At 37.6% G+C, this 15,460-nt stretch overlaps 1 non-coding gene and 1 pseudogene across 1 annotated transcript; one reads left to right on the top strand and one right to left on the bottom strand.

Annotated features, from left to right (window-relative positions):
* LOC110901428 overlaps positions 1-15,460 on the top strand; it is a 75,880-nt pseudogene that overhangs the window by 41,301 nt on the left and 19,119 nt on the right.
* On the bottom strand, positions 13,264-13,371 carry LOC118486174. The gene has a single exon (XR_004878029.1). It is a non-coding gene; the product is annotated as a small nucleolar RNA R71 (small nucleolar RNA).

Below are 15,460 nucleotides of genomic sequence, written 5' to 3'. Positions count from 1 at the left end.
CCGACAAATCACATGTGTCGTATATTTCAGCTGATTGGGCCTTAAACTGTGACTAAATTATGATTGGGTCTTTAAAATATGGATTCACATGAAGTTCTCAATTCGATATTATCTTGGGTCACATGCAGCCGAAAAACTGAATTCCTATTCAATTCTCATTGGGCCGCAATCATCAAACTATCACTATCAAACTTCATTAAATGTACATCAAACTGATTGGGACAATTGCTTGTATACTCACATGTACCGACAACGTTTATATCATAAGAGATCTGATTGGACCGAAATTCTGAGTGTATCGATAATTGTTTGACTATTTATTAATGAGCCGACATCATTAAAGCTTCTGATTGTATCGATAATTGTTTGTCTATTTATTAATGAGCCGTCAACATTAAAGCTTCTGATTGGACCTCAAACATTGATTGAATCGAATATTAAATGTGGCAGACACACTTAATTCGTTAAATGAACATGATTGGACCATTCAAGTGTATTCAGTCGAAGCACAAAGAGTCTTGTCAAAATCTCGTGGCCGACAATTGATTTTATTGGACCGTTGGAGCGAAACTATGATTTCGGTGACCTTATGAGCGGAACCTTAAGGTTCACAAGAGCGAAACTATGATTAATGTGACCGAATAAGCGAAACTATGAAATGACCATAAGAGCGAAATCAACTTTTGTTCACAAAAGTGGAACTATACGAGCGAAACTCCTTAATGTTCACAAAAGCGGAACTATACGATGACAAATGAGCGAAACCTTAAGGTTCATACGAGCAAAACCTGAATTTTTGACGCGAAATTGGACCGAAAACCTTCGATTTCTCCTAAACGGCTAGGAGTTTGGATCTGAAACTTGGTAGGGTTATAGATCAGGTGTTTTCGCACAACATATCAAAAATTCAGCCGATTCGGACCGTAAAATCCCGTTCAATATGACGAATTTCAGCGAAAAACGTGATAAAAGTGAATAAATGAAGAAATAGATGAATTTCGGATCTGAAATCGCTGAAATATGGTACAAATCAATGTGCTTGATCAGTGCAATCGAGCTCCTAGCTCTGATACCACTTGTAGGATCGGTTTTGACACCGTTCGATTGCGTAACGAACGTTCGACGTGCGGAATCCGTGAACGTGCGTGACCGAACACATAATAACGTACTAGAACCGTGATTTTATTAAAGAATATGACGTGTACAATGAAAAATCACGTGGAGAGTACTTTCTCTCTCTAGACTTTCTCTCTCTAAACTTGAATCTCTAAATCTCCAAAATGAGCAAAAAGTCTTTAAACTAACACTATCACTCCCTATTTATAGGCCTTGGAATTAATGAGATTTCTCATTAATTACCAAAATGCCACCTTGCTAAAACTATCTAAATATTACAATAAAAGCTTGATATCTTCGGTTTCTCGCTACAGCTCGGATTGACGAAGGCGATAGACATTAATGCACTAAGAATATCGAAGGTTACTTGTTTTCGTTGCCGAGAAAAAGGGCATTTTAAATGAGAGTGTACAAACAGAGAAGCAACCGGAAGACAAGATCCTTTCGGAAACAACGATTATCATAGAAAAGCAATTTATCATCAGGTTGCTCAACAACCATATCAACAACAATCTTCACACTTACGTACTATTGAAGAATCAAAGGGTAAAGCTTGTTTTGGTCTGGTAGATCAAGAAGATGAAAAGATTCCGAAAGAATTTAATAGGGATGATTATGATCCTTCTAGACCTTCAGTTTCTAAAGCATTTATTGCTCAAATCTTTGAAGATTCAACCTCAGAAGAAGAATCAATCAAATCTAAGAACAGTCCTAGAAGACAACCGATTTTTAAATCTTCAGGAAGTGATGAAGACACTGATGATGAGGAAGAGTATATTAATAAAGCTAGAAAACAATTGGATCATTATAGTTTTAATTTGTTTTTTGCAGATAAAATCGAGATATTGAAAGAGAAAAGGGCTGCTAGACTGAAGAGAGAAATGGAAGCAAGAAGGGTTGCTGAAGAAAAGACTGAAGTTAAGATAGAAGCTGATAAGGCAAAAGTTGAAGAAAAACCGACAGAGAAGGCCGAGGTTGAAGAGAGTGAAGTGAAGATAGAAGTTGAGAAAGAACCGATTGTGATTGAAAAGGTGGTGGAGAAAATAGTTGAAAAAATTGTCGAAGTTGAAAAAATTGTTGAAGTGGAAAAGATTGTAGAGGTTGAAAAACCTTGTGCTAAGTGTTTAGAATCCTGCAAAGATTATGCCGAAAAAGATACAAAGTATGCTGAATTGGAGAAGCTCAAAGAGAACTTATTGCATAATGTGAAAAACATAAAGGAATCATATGATCTCCTAAGCAGCAAAGTGAACTTGTACAAAGGAGCTAGGGATGAGGATATCCAGATGAAGAATCTTCTGAAAGCAACAGTTCTTCAAAAGCAAACTGCAATTAACAAATACATTGAGATTATTGCAGGGCTTAAACAAGAATTGGCAGCAATGACGATCGAAACAGAAAGAGTGAATACTTTATTTCGAAGTTATCAAAGTTCAGAGTATGTTATTGATCGTATCTATCCTATTGTTGCAGCTCATAAGTATGCAGAAGATGAAGAAAATTCTGGTAAGAAAACTGGTTTGAATTATAACAGAGTACCAAATCCAATGTGGGATGGCTATACCCCCCGACACTTTGAAAAGGTGGCTGAAGCACTCAATCTAAATCTGAAATCCGAGTCTATCGATGGATTAAAGATGATATTGATGTCACCTTCACAGCGTCTGACGCTGATCATGAGTCCGAGTTAATTAAGAAAGTGGTCGATCAGGTGTTGGATAAAGATGAAGAGTCAAAGTCAGAGTCTAAATCTGAAAATTCGAGTTCATCAGACAAAAGCTCGAGTTCACCGGTGAAAAGGGTTTACAATAAAGATTTTCTGATATAAAAATTAATTTGAATGATGAAACATTCAAAGTAGCATATACTTTGAATGATTCTGACAAATTATATTCTGATGAAGAATTTCCAATAAGAGGTGTTAAAACTGAAATGATTAACAAGGTTTTCAAATTAACATAAATTAATATTTCTGAAATAAAAGATGTAAATCTTACTGAAAAACCTAAAAAATACACTTCAAGAGTTCAACAAAAATTGAACAAGAAAAAGGGTTACAGTTCTGGTTCGGATTATCAAAAGAAACCAAACCATAACAGTAATTTCAAAAAGAAAGGATTAGGTTTTATTCCACCTGAAAATCATAAAAATGAGAAAATTTATAAACCCAAAACTAAATTTGTTTCAGGAGCAAGTTCTGAAGAGGAGAAGGAGAAACCTTTCTGGAAACAGTCAAACAAAGAGTTTCTCGCCGAAAAGCAAAAGAATATGTTGAAGGAATCTGAATCAAGAGTTGAAAGAAGAACTTGTTTCAGATGCCAAGAGGTTGGACATATTGCTTGGAATTGCTCAAAGCCCACCAGTACAAAACAGGGAGTTTCTTTTAATCCTAAATTGAAAGAGAAATGCGTTGATAAAAAGGAACAACCAACAGAAAAATTTAAAGAGTTCAAAAATTCGACTTTTGAAGTTGGTGAAAGTTCGAAACATTTTTACAAAAGAAGAGCCAATTTAAACAAACATAAATGGATTGTTAAGAAATCAGAGGTTGTTTCTGGCAATGAATCTGATTCGTCAAAGTCGGAGGAGCCAGATGTTGTACTAAATGATGAGAATTCCGTTCCAACAATGGATGATGAAAATTTTCCACCATTGTCAAACGGAAACTTGAAATCAAAAAATTAGTAAGATTGAGATTTCAGATCAATTCTTCTCTGATAAGAAAGAATTTGATGCTGAAAAAGCATTTAATGGTAAAGTGCTACATATTTTTGGAAAGATGGCTGATGGGAAGGTGAAAGGAGTGAAAGAATTTTATGAGTCGAAAGTTGTTAAACCAAATGAGGATGGTTCACCCATGATTGATCAGGCATGGGTGAGATTCTTTAAAAAATAAAATCCTGACTTGCCGGAGCTCCCAAGTTGGTAATCGTGGAGCATGAATCGGCATCATTCTTGAAAAATGTTTTTGTGAAAAGCTATAAGTGATAGTTTTTACAAGTGGTTAAAAGAACAAAGTGATGAATGAATCCCCATGATGTGTGAAATCAACAAAACTAATTTTCCGGAAAAACCATTTTGATTAAAACAAACTTAAGTGTTTTGAAATCATAATGGGAAAATAGTTTGTTGTCAGGGGGAGTTCTGATTGTTTAAGCCAAGAGAATGGAGAATTGAAGCAATTCACATTAGTTTGTCATTTTATTTGTACAGTTTATTGCTTTTACTTTCAAATTTTCCCAGAAAATCAAAAATTGAAACATATTTTTGATTTTAGGGGGAGTAAAAAATTTAGAAATTTTGAAAATTTGAAAAATCCAAAAACATGATAAAATCTAAAAACCAAAAACATCGAAAAATCAAAAATGAGTTTTGTTGTGAAAAAGAGGAAACGATAGTATATCAGTAGACAATCACAGCATGCTAAAGAATTGGAAAGTTAAAAATGTGATAAACGATCTCACTGATGACATGCCAGTAGGTTTTTACATGCTCAGTAGATTGATTTCGAGATATAAACCTAAATATTAATAGCTTACTTATCTCGTGGGGAACATCTCTCGGATATATGGGTAACCCCCGAAATCTTGTTTGAGAGATTGCCTGATTCTGAGATACTAGGTCTTTATACCGTATGATATCTGGGGTATTATACTTAGTCTTCTGATATTATGGAAGCAATGGCCTAGACTTCGTATAATACTTTACGCGCTTTTAAAGCTCACCCTCTGCACAAAGATTGAAAAATATCGAAAGATATGAATCAATTGCAGTTGAAGAAAAGATTCCCTAAAGGGAACACACCTAAAGTCGAGCCTTCATCTCTTTGACTGAACGGAAGTTCATACCTGAGCTCTCAAGGTCTCGCACTAACCCAGAGAACAAATATCAGATTGGTATACTCACCTGTAAGACTGAATCCATGGAATCTTGATACGGGAGTATATTCTGAGGTGTGACACGCGAATAAGTTAAGTGCTTAAAACACTAATTCTCGTATCTCGAAACAATTGAACTTTGTGTGAAAATTTAAATGGATCAGTATACGGACAATCTAAGTGAATCGTTTAGAACTTAAAGTGTTTAAAGCTCAACGGTGCTAGTGATTTGTCATAAACTGATATGATCCTCTTACACAAACTCCCAAAAATATGTCTGTATATAATATATTTCCCAAAATCCAAAAAGATTTTCAGTGTGTTTTAGCATAAAATTTTGAAAAATCAAAAAGATTTTATTTCATCTTATTTTCGACAATTGATGTTGAAAAGCTGATTTTCAAAATTCCGAGTGCTAAACATGATGAACAACAGTGGATTAGAAGAGTGTGTTTGGAATGAAAAATGAAGTTAAAGTTTGAGATAATTTGAGAAATGTTATAAGATAATCTTACAAGTGATTTTTTTTAGGTTGATTTTACTGTTAGTTAATTGATGTGCGTGAATTAAATATATTTTTAATTGACTTTTTCTTCATACAAATTTAGTTTTAAAAATGGTTTTTCACCTAGAAACTAACTACACACACAAAAGGGCAAGTGTACCCGTCGGGTGGTAATATAGCTAATCGGTAAGAACCGGATATCAATCCTTGGATGCGGTGTCTCGATACTAAACTTTTGCTACTTTAAAGCCTTTTCAAATGATTGGGTTGATTTTTCTAACTTAGCATGCAAATAAATAAACTACTAAAAATTCTAACAAAGAACAATATCTAAGAAAGGGTTGCCTAAACTAAGTCTCCACTAACAAACATATGACAACAAGGTGGAAGGTTTTGTGATGATGCAAGCTCTAAATTTAACTAAGTCCCCAATCAAGACTTCCTAGTCTATAATTCTTAGGAAAACTAAAAATGAATTAACATTCTAATCACCTAAAAATTATTCTTTTAAGCTCATTTGCTAAGTTGATGTTAATCTTTAATCATGAGTTAATTGTTTGTCAAAACTCCTAACTCTACAAATTAGGGAAAACTAATATGAACAACACACTAATCACCCTAACTTGGTTTTAAGTAGTTGGCACTATCATCATGTTCTTGATATGAACCACAAGCATGGTCATGCTAGCTAACAACTTTGGCCTGAATCATCAAACTATCATGAACACAAACTATAGAATTCATATCAACAACTTTTGATCTTTCCAAATCTAGATGCAAGAATTCATACACATGCTCAAATCATCATTCAATCACATTAGCAATCACCATTCCTAGTTTCATGCTATGAATCATACTAACAAATTAACAAGATTCAATAATCATAATCTTTACATGGGCTTTCCAACACAACATGTAAATACTTATGAGCAAACATTCAAGAACAAGAACTTTAAGCATATACAAGAACTCCAAAAACAAGATTAAATGTCAACATGAAGATTAACAAGAACAATCATCACATCTATTTCCATGTTATCACATATTCATTAGCTTCAACAAAGTTTAGACAACTCAAATGTTTAGCCCATAAGGCTCATGGCTACCAAATCAAGTGCAAAGAAACATAAATTGTTCATAATGTAGTAAGCTAACCAAGTTAAAGACAAGATTAAAATGATGTTTGAGTAGATCTTCAAGTGATTAAGTCCTCTTCAAGGCTCCCTCTTGGCTCCAACAAGCTTCCAAGACCAGATTCTTGAGAGAAAAAGTCACCAAAATGCTCCAACTCCCTTGCAAATGAGCTAGAAACTCATATTTAAACTCTGGGTGTTTGGCACTACCATGCCACCTTTTGGCACGGTCGTGCTTGGCAAGTGTCAGAGCCACTTTCTCGAATGTTTACCAAGTATGCTACCATTTTGGGAAAAATCACGCTCAAAAATTCCCGAGGTCGCACGACCGTGCTCGGGGATGGTCTGGTCGTGCGAGCCGATAGTGCTCGGTAACGAATGAACCGATCTCGAAAATGAGCTGATCTAGAGATTATTTTGACCTGGCACGAGTGGTTGGCACGGTCGTGCGTCCCTTGATTTTGATGGTGCTGGTGCTGGATGCAAGTGCTGATCGAGAGTGCCGATGTTGGAATGGCTGGCACGGTCGTGCGCCTGGGTGGCACGGTCGTGCCATATCTGGCAGTTTGCTAGAATGTTCCTTTTTCGCTCCATTTTGCTCCAAAAGCCTTCGTTTCAACACCGGGCCGAACCCCGGACCTGTATTTTCACAAACAACTCAAATGAGTACCAAAATCAATGAAAATACAAAGAGATTTCGCATAAACGGGTCGTATTTAACGTTTTAAAGATATATAAATTCTTATACTACATTAATCAAGGTCATTAATTTGAACTTGATATAACTATTGTTGATGTTGTATGATTTCTACAAGAGGTTTCTAAATTTTTTTACATTTTAACTGAAATTTACTTTTGGGTAGAGAATTGCGCAGATAAAAAACTTTGAAAGAGCTAGGTTTCGACTCATGAGGATTTTCCGCATAAGCATATGCAGATTAGAACCAGGTTTCCAATTCAAAGCTTGCAAATAACGAATTCCAGACTGCGATCCCAGCTTATCGAAAGGGGGAGTCTGAAGTCATAAGAGCCAGATTCAGATATTGGAAAAGCATTCGAAATAGAAGCTGCTGATGCTGATGAGCTTAAGGAATCAAGAGATCTGATCAAGAGAATTTGAAGAGTCTGGTTGAGATTATGGGAGAGTAAGAGAGAGATTGAAGGATGCTTATAGAGAAACATACTTTGGAAAGAGCAAGAAGACTGATCAAGACTGAAGACTCAATACACTGAAGACTCGTCAACATCCAAGGGGGAGTTTGTTAGTGCATATGTTTGTTGACTTCGTCTTGTATCGAGTCATGTAACTAGAATACATAGACCAGGACATGTTGTACGAGAGAAACGGGAAACAGACCTGAACCAGCCACCCTTCACGAAGTGGCTGACCAAGTTCGTGCTTTCTGGACAGTTCGTGCTTTCTGGTAAGTTCATAGGGTCTGGCCAGAAAGCATGAAATAGTTCGTAGGGTCTGGCATTCCTATAAATAGGTGAGTCCATGTCTTCATTTGTAACATTCTGATTCCGGAGACGAAGTGCTGCCAAAGTGTGGAACGATCTGTAAACACTATCAAATCAATACTATCGACAGTTAAAGTGATTCTAAGTGTGAATCTAGCTGATATAACATCAATACGTCTGATTCCGCCTTTCGTATTGATCGAGAGCTCTTCTGAACGACTCGTTTGATCGAATGCTGATCCTACACAATGAGATTATTCCAAATCAAATATCATTAGTTTTAAATTAAAAAAACAAGAAATTAATAATTGGGTAATCATTGATGGGGCATTATTGGGCATCATCCTCCCACTACGTCCATTTGTGAAAAACACCCCATAATGCCCCTTTGTTGACTGGGATGACACGTGTCGCACAATGCCCAAGGGTGGGGGCATTATTCATGTGTACCACTACACATGGTCTTACTAACCGAGACAAAGACCGATTAGTTCATGTATCCCCACGTCTTTCGGCATTCAACGTCATCACATGATGCATGATTAACCGACCGCCGCTTTTAATATTATTTTCAGGAAATTAGTAAAATAACGTTAAAATTAGTGTAATTTTACTTTTAGCGCCGTTGCCGGGGATGCGGTCTTCTTGAAAATGATTCGAGTTACTTATTTAGCCACTTGTAAAAATTGTTTAAAGTTTTTGCCTACTTGTTTTATTTGCCTTTGCTTGATTATTTGAAAAAAAGAAAAAAATGATTATTTGCTAGTTGTTTTTGTTTTTGTATATATATAGTGCATTGTGCTCCGCTTTATTCCCTACAGGCCGTGCATGTCCTCAACCCCCGCTACTAATATCGTTGAGCCTTCATCGGAGCCGGAGCGTGATCTTCATCAGAGACTGCGGGATCAGTTTCATTTGGTAGCCGAGGCGATCGAGGTAGACACGGGAGGAGACGACACATTCTACGAGGTTCAAGTAGATATGACAGACGAAGAGGAGAATAGGATCTTGAATGAAATTGGAAAACCGTCACTTGATGGTTTACCTGCGAGCATCAATGCACCGAAAATTGACAATAATAATTTCGAGATCAAGGCTGGCACCATATCGATGTTGCAGAATGCGGTGCAGTTTTATGGCAAGGATCACGAGGATCCTAGTGTTCACATCGCGGGGTTTCTAGAGGTTTGTGCCACATTTAGGGTTCGTGATGCATCAACAGATGCTATCCGCCTTCGGCTCTTTCCGTTTTCCTTACGGGATGGAGCCAAGGAGTGGCTTATTTCACTTCCAGCTGGGTCTATCACCACATGGAATCAATTAGCTGAGAAGTTCCTTCAGAAATATTTCCCTCCAGAGAAAACTGTTCGGTTGATGTGACACCTGTGTCACTTCAACCATCAAACAAATACCAAACCAATGAAATATTATATTTCATACTTGGGATTTGTATAAATATGTGTATCATTTGCACATATCAATTCTTGTTCGATTTCGGGCTTTAAATCGCTTTCAAGAAGGTTATACGCGCACTGATGCGTAAATATAACCAGTTTAATGCAACAAACACTCCGGAACAGTAATATAGTAACATACCTTAAATAACCTTTACATAACTTAGAAATAAGTCTTGGATGGTTTGGTATACCGAAATCAAGTTTGTTCGCTTACAAGGACTAAATTCGACAAACTACGAAAGTATGTCAATTCGTACTTTAACAGACCCTCCGGAACATGATCATAAGTTAAACGCACCCTAAATATCCTTTACATAGCTTAGAAATAGGCTTTGAGGGGTTCGGTGTGCTAAAATAAACTTTATGCTCATTCAAGGACTAAAAGCGTCAAAAAGTGCATAAGTTTGCATTTTCGCACATAACTTACGTTCTGAATACATCCGGACATCCAAAAATTTATGTAAGCATTAAAATATTTTATTTTAGTGTTTGGCATAAGAAAAATCCATTCGTCGCGCAATTTGGATCGTTTTTCGTGCTTATGCGCATTCCGTCGTAATTAAGCGAACATCGCGATCATACGACCAAACGAACCGACATCCGACATATTTTTGAGCATGTTTCATGTCCACAATGTTTAAGAATCATTTTAGGGCCTTAAAGTTGGCTTGACGGGCCTTAAACACGTCGAAAATGGCTTTAAACACCAACAGGGACTGAAACTGTCAATTCTGCAAAGTTATTTGCTCATCAGAACACCCAGGCGGGCCGCGTAAGGTTTGTACATGTGTTACGCGGGCCGCGTGGCCCTCCCAGATGTGCAGAATCTGTTTTTCCAGCTGTTAACAGCTGTTATACTCATAAAACCCACTTGCAAATGGTTTCCAGCAAACAATGGGCTTAATCTAGGGGCTCCCATGGTTTTGTAAAACAATGGGCCCATGTGTACGGCCTAGATCGAAGCACGTTTATCGACGAACGATCTTAACGGTTGTGCCATGCCTATATATACCCCTTGCTCTCTTTTGCAAAAACCCACTTGATTTCTGAGATTTTCTCTAAGTTGAAGTGTAAAACACTTCATACCTGAGAAATACTTGGAAAATCAATCTTGCGGGGACCTTCTGTAAGTATTCTTTCGTGCTTTTCATTCGTTTTAGCGTTAAAGTCAAACTATGTTTGACTTTCTGCATTGACCAGTTTATGGTCAATGCGAAGTTCGTTTGAACTTCATAACGTGAGCGTAATCACGATGGTTATAGTCCCTAGTGACTATACCTACTGATTACCACGTTATATAGGCTCAGTGACGAGTCGTAGTTTCGGCCAAAATGCGTATTCTTGCGTATTTTGTAACCAAACTACTTGTGGGTATCAAGACCCTTTGTCTTGATATCAAACCTATTTTCAAACCTCGTTAAACATGTTTTAACATGTTTAGCTCGTCACTTTTAGATTTGTGCTTATCTAGGGTCGTAAAGGTAAGCGATCTAATCAATTGCTTATACTTTCGAACCCGAGCCATTTGGTCGATCATTAGGATCCGACCAAACACTTTAGGTGACCATAGTTGTATAGGGAATAACCTTCTGAGGTTATACCTTATGGTCACGTCGTTTAAGTAGTTATATGATAGATAGTTTATACGCCTTAGTAAAAATTACCAAAATACCCTTTTTACGCATAAATTCATTTTAAGCATATGTAACCTAAATTTTGACATCTAAACTGATTAGGTAACTATATTAGACATGTTAAGGCATATTTTACTTGTCATTTGACTAGTTAAGCGGCCCGAACGCGTTTTACGCGAACAACGCGTTAAAGTAGCATAAGCTACCTAAACGGGTCGTAATGGGTCGTAAGCACTTAGGTTAGGTTTCATTTTAGTATGTAGGCTTTGTTAAACCATATCATATGAGTTCCAATACTCATTTGGTTTACGAAACCTCATACTATCCAATCTCCCGATTTAGGTCCGGTTATTTATGTAGTTATCTATATAAGGTTCCGTTTGATTCCGTGATTCCTCTAGCTTTGCTTGGTTGTTGTTCAAGACTTCTAATCACCCTCAAGTGAGTACATAGACCCCTCTTTTACTGTTTTTTCAAACATTTTGGGGGTGAAACACATGTGCCTACTTGTTACTTTCGTGCTTTCTTGTTTTCACATCATATGCTTGCTATGTTCTTAGTACACTTATAGTACATGATTTCATTACATTATTTTTCTATGTATGTTAACTTAGCATGCTAGCACATTGATTTACATTACATTATTTTGCTATATATGTTTACTTGGCATATTAGCACATTGTTTTACATTACATTTTCTGCTATGTATGTTAACTGAGCATGCTAGCACATTGATTTACATGACTTTTCTGCTTCGTATGTTAACTTAGCATACTTAGTACATTGTTTTCATATAACATGTTTACATTTGGTATAACATTTGGTTTGTACAAACTGGACTTATATACATTCATTAACATTAGCTACACCGCTCGGTAGTAAGTAATGGTACCATAGGACTTGACAAATCCCGTTCCTGACATCCTAGGTTTGTTTGGATGAAAGGAATGACTGAATCTGATAATATTTCTTTTGATAACATTTACTCTAGGGTTATCTGTCTGTCTCAAGGCTTGAATGTATGCGTTTAACTTACCGCATAAATGTTGTATCAGTAAAGCATGCATTATCTTACAAAACATAACTTTTGATTATATTTTATCAAATGCATTGTTTTGTACATTTCTTTCTTATAGGGTTGAATAAATGCTTTTAATCAATAAATGCTTTTATTCGCTATACATAACATTTGTTTACACATTACATGATTTACATTTGATGGTTTTCACACAAACATTTGACATTTGACTATACATAAACATTCTTATATTGATGGCTTGTTTGGTAAGTGATTTAAGTAACGAGACGTGTGTAATATGATACAAACATGGTGGATACGCCGCTGGTACTTCCTATATATAAGTGCTTTTATGATATTACATATTGTAGCGTTACCTAAATCATTTCAACTTGGACTTATACTTTTTACACAAATGACATATTTTTCACAAGACATTGTTTTACAAAACAACTTATTTTTCACAAGACATTGTTTTACAAAACAACTTATTTTTCACAAGACATTGTTTTACAAAACAACTTATTTTCACAAGACATTGTTTTACAAAACAACTTACTTTCACAAGACATTGTTTTACAAAAACCACTTATTGTATATAAACTCATTTTGTTTGGTTATTCATTTAACCTTACATTACTCTTTTACATATCATCTACTTTATCATCGCTTTTCATATGATTTATAAAACAAAACATTTTACAAGGTTCACGACTACTTTTGTTAAACATTTTCTTCAAACTTATAAGTCATGAACCCTAAATCAATAAAACCTATGTATCTCACAGGCATTTTTATGCTGACGTACCTATTTTCACATGTGTTTTAGGAAATGATGCATAGGATTGATCAAGATACACTTAGGTGGACTTGGGCCTTAGTGACATTAAAAGACGCAAGACTAGTTAATTATGTTATGTTTCCTTGTTTGTTAAGACATTGTAACTACTTTTAATCAATAAAGGAAAATTTCAATGTCCATGTGTTATGAAACAATGATTCTGTTACAACACTCCCCGACGTTTCCGCCATGATTTGTTGTTTTACGTGGTCGGGGTGTGACAGTTGAGAACCAAGATTCTGAACTTTCGTCAGGACGAGGATGAGTCCCTTTACGAGGCATGGGAGCGTTTTAAAGAGCTTATGAGAAAGGTCCCACATCACGGGTTGCCCAAGTGGCAACAATGTCAGATCTTCTACCATGGTTTGGACAGTCAGGGACAGATGATGGTTGATACATACTCGGGTGGAGATATCGGCACGAAAAATGCCACCGAGGCATTTGAGATTCTGGAGAAATGTGCCGCGAAAAATAGGACGCAACAGCCACCAAGAGGTAAGAGTTCTCGGCAGGAAGTTCATCATGTGGACGACTACACAGCCATGACAGCACGTATGGATGCCTTATCTTCGAAATTTGATCGAGTGATGGAAATGCACTCGAGTGGTTCTTTGAGTGGGGGAGCATATCATGTAGGCAATTTTCAGACGGGAGAAATGTCACACGAGCATGTTGATTTCATGGGAAACCAATACCGTCCTCAGAATAATCCCTACAGCAATACCTATAATCCAGGGTGGAAGAATCATCCAAATTTCAATTGGAAGCCCGACGCTTCTAACCAGCATCAACCCGGATTTGCTCCATATCCCACAGCTCCAACTCATGGAGCATATGTTCCACCTCGACCTCAGCAGACACCTCCTTCTATTGACCCTAGTGTGCATGATATGCTTAGTCACATCTTAGCTGGTCAAAACACTCAAAAGGCTGAGAATGAGAAGCGTTTTAAGGAGTATGACGGTCGTTTCACGAGGCACGGGAGTGAGTTGAGAAGCCAAAAGGCTTCCATGCAGGCCATTGAGAACCAAGTTGGCCAGATTGCCAAGATGTTGTCTAAGAGACAACAGGGGGGCCTTCCGAGCAACGCAGAGCAAAATCCAAATGCTACTGCAAAGGCCATCACGTTGAGAAGCGGCAAGACCGCTCAGCCCATCCCTCCGGCTGTTCCAGCAAAGCTGGATGATGACGATGAGGTTGATGAGGAGATTGAGGCTGAGTCTCTGGGTGAGGTGCAACAAAGGCGACTCCCAGCAAGTACCGCACGACCCAAGGAGCCAGTGAGAGAGTATGTCCCTCACATTCCATATCCGGGGAGGTTGAAGAAGCAGAAAATGGAAGAACACTATGGTAAATTCCTCGAGCTTTTTAAGCAACTTCATATAAATTTACCATTTGTCGAGGCACGTGCTCAAATGCCCAAGTATGCCAAGTTTCTGAAGGATATCCTATCCAACAAAAAGAAACTTGAGGAGCTTTCGCAGGTGACCTTGAATGAGGAGTGTTCAGCGGTTCTTCAGAACAAACTACCGAAGAAGATGAATGATCATGGGAGTTTCACTATCCCGAGTTTGATTGGTAGTTTGTCGGTCAGCAATGCATTGGTTGATCTTGGAACTAGCATAAACCTCATGCCATATGCGGTTTTTGCTAAGCTAGACTTGGGCGAGCCCAAGCCGACTCGTATGAGCATTCAGCTAGCCGACCGTTCAGTGAAGTACCCCCGAGGCATAGTTGAGAACATGCTGGTGAAAATCGACAAGTTTGTCTTTCCTGTCGATTTCGTGATTCTAGACATGGATGAGGACAAAAACGTTCCACTTATCTTAGGTCGCCCATTCCTAGCCACTGTGAGAGCCTTGATTGATGTCTGCACCGGTAGACTTACTCTTAGGGTTGACGATGAGGAGATTACCTTTGACATTGGGAAATCCATGCAACACTCACAAAGTCAAGATGATACACTCTACTTCATTGAGACTATCGATACATATGTGAGTGATCATCTTCATGCTACATTCGAGGAGGATGTTGTGGACACACAGCTGCTAGGAGGGGAGACTTTTGGTTCACCCAGTGTGAACCGATTAGTTGAGGAGGTGACCTTTCTGATAGGTCACGCATCTCCCTCGTGTCCCGAGGTTTTTGAAGTTGTGGATCGCGTTACTGAGCATAAAGCACGCCCTTCTATTTAGGATCCACCTTCGGTTGAGCTTAAGGAACTTCCAGCTCATTTGGAGTATGCTTTCTTGGAGGGTGAGACTCATCTGCCCGTTATCATTTCTGCTGGATTGTCGAGAGAAGAGAAGGATCGATTGCTTGAAGTCCTGAAGTAGCACAAGAAGGCGATTGCTTGGAAGATTATGGATATAAAAGGGATCAATCCATCTTTTTGTACCCATAAGATCTTGATGGAG

Source organism: Helianthus annuus, chromosome 13, assembly GCF_002127325.2.
Source record: "Helianthus annuus cultivar XRQ/B chromosome 13, HanXRQr2.0-SUNRISE, whole genome shotgun sequence".
NCBI lineage: Eukaryota > Viridiplantae > Streptophyta > Magnoliopsida > Asterales > Asteraceae > Helianthus > Helianthus annuus.
This window is presented reverse-complemented; position numbering and strand designations above follow the sequence as displayed.